The sequence below is a fragment of the Leuciscus leuciscus genome, assembly GCF_965113295.1.
Source record: "Leuciscus leuciscus genome assembly, chromosome: 1".
NCBI lineage: Eukaryota > Metazoa > Chordata > Actinopteri > Cypriniformes > Leuciscidae > Leuciscus > Leuciscus leuciscus.
In genome coordinates, this window is record NC_138725.1 from 23,585,863 (window position 1) to 23,592,012 (window position 6,150).

The 6,150-nt window shown below is 38.4% G+C and overlaps 1 long non-coding RNA gene across 1 annotated transcript; it reads left to right on the forward strand.

Moving 5' to 3' along the window:
• The first annotated feature begins 379 nt into the window (after positions 1–379).
• LOC309503695 lies at positions 380–1,302 on the forward strand. Its single transcript, XR_014207825.1, has 3 exons — positions 380–626; positions 737–819; positions 1,024–1,302. It is a non-coding gene; the product is annotated as an uncharacterized lncRNA (long non-coding RNA).
• Positions 1,303–6,150: the final 4,848 nt, after the last annotated feature.

Genomic DNA, 6,150 nt, shown 5'->3' on the forward strand with positions numbered 1-6,150 from the left:
AAACAGTTCTCGGTTCTGTACTGGTGGTCCGAGAACCGCTGTACCTGTACGTTCGGTAGTGCGCGCATGCTCAGTATCAACTGCTCGTGCTCATCACTTCTCTCAGCACAACATGTCTCAGTTCAGTGAACTGTTGGATTTACTGGAGTAACATATGCCTACTCCGGGATATTGGTTTATTTTGAGTCGAAGGGACTGTCAGGACTCAGGCATGTCCGAAAGTGAGTAACTTTAGTAACTTGTTGTGGATCAGTGCTGACGCAAGACGCGAACTGTTTCGAACGATTCAGTCCGATTTAGTGTACTGGTTCGAACAGTTCACTAAAAAGAACCGGTTCAAAAGAACGATTCGTTCACGAACCGGCCATCACTAATGAGAGAGAGTGCGTCAGACTGAAAGAGAGCGCAGTTTGAGACAGAGTCACACAGAGGGAGAAATAGTTGATTAAACTGTTAAAGAGAGGACATTTCCAGTTTGATATTGACTTGTGAATCTGTGGTGATAACAGTCGTGTGATAGTGTCGAGTGTATGGTTGATTTTGCTGCTCATACCAGTGTGGTGTTCCTGCACGTGAGAGATCTTCCGTGGGGAAAGGAAATTCAGAGACATTGGGGAAGATTGAGCGTGAGTTAATCTGTAATATGTTATAAAAAGTTGTTGAAAGGTTAAATAACACTGTTTATTTCATATATTAATGTAACATTGAGTAATTATTGCTCTTTATGCCGTGTTAGAGGGGAGAACAGCCACACGTGATATTGCACGTGCACCAGCTACCACGTGAGCTTTTTCTGTGTGCTTCAAAGTCTCAATAAGAGTGAGTTTTGATCATTTTATTCTTCTAAAGTGTTTATGTACAAGTTAGGAAGAATATTTGTACCCTGTTTCAAGTGTATACTATTTCATTGAGTCTAATTACGGATTGATTTGAACAAAAGGGGTTCAACTGTGCATTGTAATGTATTCATGTGGTGAAATGTGCATATTTCTCATGTATGCTGTGTTTTATTTATTTCTTTAGGCATATTCAGGCCACTACCGTTGTTTTTGGCACTCATTTTATTTGTTTCTGAGATTATCAATGTGAAAACCACCTTTTTATTTGTTTTGTTTTGTAAGACTCTTATTACTTTGTTTTCTGCACTCATTGGAGTCAGTTGGACAGTTTATTTTGTTATGCCAATTTCACTTATTAATTGGAATGTTTTTTCTAAAACTGCTTTTCTCCTGAACGAAAATATACATTAACGCTGTGTCTCAATTGAGGCCCAGTCAGGAATAAAAGAACCCGTTTTCTTTAGATGTTATGGCTGTGTCTTATTTCCTGACATAACGTTTGAACGGCCACATCTAAAATTGCCTCATTGGAAAACCATTGCAAAACAAAAAATACGTACCAATATGTACATATGTGGCGAGCAGGATGAGGCCGAGGGCCGTGGGAGAGCGGCACGAGGCCGGTGGCGTGATTACTGATGAGCGACCTCTGCGCGACGCACCGGTCTCGTATCTCTCACGGAGGAACGGAAGCATAAAGAGGAGCGACGACAGTGAAGAGTGAGAGAGGACAGTGGAGATCGAGAGAGGACAGGCCTGAACTTGTGTTGTGTTTTGTTTTATTGTGACAGCAGTCGTCCGTGAGGGGCTGATGTCTTTTACTTTCGTTTTATATTTGTTTTATTTTTACCATTAAAATGTGTTTGAATGTTCGCCGGTTCCTGCCTCCTTCTTCCCGCAGTTTCTAAACGAAATGAAGACTAATCGTTTTCACACACATTTATGATAACTTATTAAGCTTGCTCAGTAGCTCAGCTGGAAGACCTTGGGTTCGAATCCCGTGAAAGACGAGTCATGATAAATAATCTTAAATACCATGGCTACGATTACATTTTTTATGTCGCATTTGCTTTTGTTAACACTATCGGGTAGGTTTAGGGTATAGTGTAGGTGTACGTTATTTTAAAGCGTGATGGTTAATCTTTTAGCGCCACTCACCGGACATTTCAACTCAGAACTGCGATGATACGGACAAACTTCGACGTAATAAAACGTCGCCATATTCACGTTCATCTGTTCCGGAAAAAAGAGTAAACACGATTTTAGCGCCACTCACTGGTCATTTCACTTTGAAACTGTTGTGAAACGTGCACAACGCAAGGAAAGTTTTTCAAATGAGCCAGGGTTACAACATCTCATCTTACAGCAAATTAAATTCAAAATAGCCTTTAAAGCATCTCTGAATCGCTTTAAACAGCTCCGTCTGTGTCACAGCACACAAAACCAGCTGACCGAGAATTATCCCCGTCAGAGCGGCTCGTGCCACTGCCAAATCCACCGGCCAAAGGGAAAATGACTGGCATTTGGTGTTTGTAGTGTTAATAAAGGAGTCTGGATCTGATCTATTTTCTCAGGGCTGGAGAGAGTAAAGCAGAACATTATAATCCATGTGTAGAAACTCTTCCTGAAGACATTTAATATCTGCTTTACAGACGCTCATGAAGTGTGTGCAAATACTTTGTTTCACGAAACTGGAGCTGACGTTAATCATTTCAAAATAAAACTGTTTTAGAATTCATTTCCTACAAGTTAGTCATGGAGAGTGGAAACATTTTCAGTAGCAAACAAATTTTATTACTAATAATGTAATTATTTTATTTCTAGATTTTAACGGCATGTGGGAAACTGCTAAAATAAAGAAGTGAGACTAACAGTAATTCTCTCGTGTGCAAAAGTAGCCAATAAACTGTTCAGAGCAGATGTGTGAGACAGTGTGGTTCACAGTATATGCACTTCTCACACGTTTCACACGCACTTAAGGCAACACTTCACTGTGGCATCGGGTCACTAAACAGCAACTCTAGCAGAATTTAAACACTCATTTGATGAGATCAGAGGAAGTAACCAACCAGAGGAGGAGCTGATGATGTGTAAAGGAGGAGCTGTAACTATATAATGAAGAGGAAGACTGACAGAAACACAAAATGGCTGATAAGTGTGATCTGTGTCTGCTGGGACTGATCATTCTCTCTTCACTTCTCACAGGTAAAGAAATCTGTATTTTCTCTAAAGACATTTAGTGGAATTAGTCTGGAAAGAGTTCATTTGAACATGCTCAGTTTATTCTTGCACACATTCACGTTGTGATCTCAGAGTTGTGTATTGATACACACAGATCATACTGTATTATTCCTGATACTGGACATAGTGTCACTCAAACATCTGATGATGAAGAATTATCTTAATATTAAGAGTGTGTCAGTGATTTGAACAGCTCTCTGATAAAGACTAATAGTTTGACACTAATGATAACTGAAAGCATGAACGATGGAGTCATTATGGATTCACGCATGAATAGCGGCAGCCTGAACTACATGTTAGTACATGTTTGATAGTTAATGCATTCATTAACATTTATGGATAAACCAAATCAAAGTGCCTCTTTAAGAAGGAATAAGAAGTACCCTGACTGCACCTCCGTTCTCTGACTTCTGGACAAGTCACACAACAACTTAACTGGGCTGCATACTTGTTGTATCTCAAACATATTGAGATTAACAGACTTTTAGATGATGATGGTTTATTGAAAATAATCACCATTATGGTGATCAGTGTTTGCTTTAGTTGGTCAGTTTGAGTCTTGATGTTTTAATGTTAGTTTTTCTCTGGCTGCTGGAACTGTGTGTTATGGCAAGAACAGTAAGAGGAAATGTGATCAGATGATGTCATCTTGTTGATGATGACGATAATGATATAATCATCATGTAGTGCTCTGATCAGCTGATCTCTTCTAGACTGTCATATGTGTTATGAATTTCATATAACTGATTATAGTAATGTTTCTACAGTATGACATCCAAAAGTGTTTTAAAAAAATAAACTGTATAATTACTAGTTGCAATTATAACTGTATAAGTTCCAGCATAGGTGTCTTCTGCACTGGCATCGTCTGGTCTGTCAAATGTGTCAATTATGTATATGTGACCCTGGATCACAAAACCAGTCTTAAGTCGCACGGGTATATTTGTGGCAATAGTCAACAAAACATTGTATGGGTAAAAATTATCGATTTTTCTTTTATGCCAAAAATCTGGATATTAAGTAAAGATCATGATCCATGAAGATATTTAGTAAATTTCCCACCTTAAATATATAAAAAAAATATTTTTGTGAGTGGATGCAGCACAATCGCCTATAGAAATGGACAACTTTAAAGGCGATTTTCTCAATATTTCGATTTTTCTGCACCCTCAGTTTCCAGATTTTCAAATAGTTGTATCTTGGCCAAATATTGTCATATCCTAACAAATCAATGGAAAGAGTATGTATTCAGCTTTCAGATGATGTATAAATCTCAATTTAAAGAAAAAAATACACATAAGACTGATTTTGTGGTCCAGGGTCACATATGGTGTCGAGTGCAAGGCGTGCACTTTTCTTTTTTCTTTTTGCATCCTTTTCCTTCATCTAAAAAAAAAAAAAAAAAAAAAAAAAATTTGCTTTAATGCAGTGCACATACACAGACAGTCTACACAATCATTTGAATTTCTCTAATTGTCCATTAGGCCAAAATAAAAGCAAATGTGATCTTCTGGATCATAACAATCTGTTATGCTTGTGTCTCTTGTGTATGGATACGTCCAGAAAACATTGTTGTGGAGTTGTGAAATGTGGAGCTTTTAGGGTTTGGAGCTGTTATCCGTCCGACTGGCAGAAGTGTGTAGTGGGTGTAGCCAAACTATCGCATATCACTATCACATCTATTCAACACTTTTCAAGCAAAGGTTTTAGCCAGGAATGGGTAAACTCAGTCCTGGAGGGCCACTGTCCTGCAGAGTTTATCTCCAACCCTGATAAACTCTCCTGCCTGTAGCTTTCTAGTAATCCTGAAGACATTGATTAGCTGCTTCAGGGGTGTTTGATGAGGGTCCCAGATAGCAAGCAACCATCAAAACAATCAATGTTAATGTGTCAACAGGGTTCTCAAGTTTTATCAAAAGCTTGGAGTGAGATCACATGCTGTTAGGGGAGGAGCCCTAATGGAGGCCTGCCCCCGCCTGTCCCCGCCCCCCAATTTTACCCATTGTTCATAATTAACCAGCACAAATTGAAATTATAACAATTGGTAAATCTGATAAATGACAGAGCAATTTATCACATCAAATATACTATTTAATGTTATATTTCAAATTACAAATATACAAAAATATAACAAATTGCCCCCCGTGAGAAAATTTTGTGCATTTTAATGTTAAATCCATCAATCTGGTGCACTTTGAGAGTTCAAAATTAAAAGCTCCAAACTATATTCAGTGTGCAAATTAAACAAAGATAAATTTAAACCTCTTTTAGTTACAGTGTCTATTTACATTACACCTACTACATAATAATAGTTATAATATTAATCCTATGACCGTAATAGCCATATTTTGTAAAAACAAATGCACTAAAAAATAAAGGAAACTTTCATAATTAGATTTGTACCTATTTCTATACTTGAAAGAGATAAGCACATGATCTTTTATTTTGACGCAAACTGCATCAAGCTTTTATTTTGGCGGAACACATGGTTTACAAACGCCTTTCATTAAATTTCTAGTGAATTGCGGTAATCGTCAAATATGCAGATATGGAAATAATCTGTAACTGGGTTATGGGTTCCTACACTCATGACATGGCCTAAGTGTTTTGAAAGTAGTTATGCTTACCGCGGATTACTCATCTCTCTCCTGATCCTCCTCACTATCATCATCATCATCATCACTGGAGCTGATGAAGGGCAGAAAACATACTGTATATTTTGACACAGTTTACAGTGTCTGCTTTAAGGGCCAGTTTCTATTGTTTCACGCTATTTCTCTGCACATTCCTTGCGTTTCTTCTCCATCTCGCTGACTATTTTGACAGATACACACTGACACTGCTGCACGCTCGCTCACTCGTTTAAAGTTGTGATTGGGCCAGCCCAGTGTCAATCAAGAAAAGAACCAATGGGCCGCTGATCTACATGTTTCATGGGCTGGTCTGTCAGAAAAAAAAAAAACTACTTTTTTTTACCAATGCATTACCAGGGGGGCAGGGTTTCATATTATTTTGAAGTAGCCCGGGCGCCGCCATTGGCTAGCGGACCATCACCTGCTGTTAGCATCCC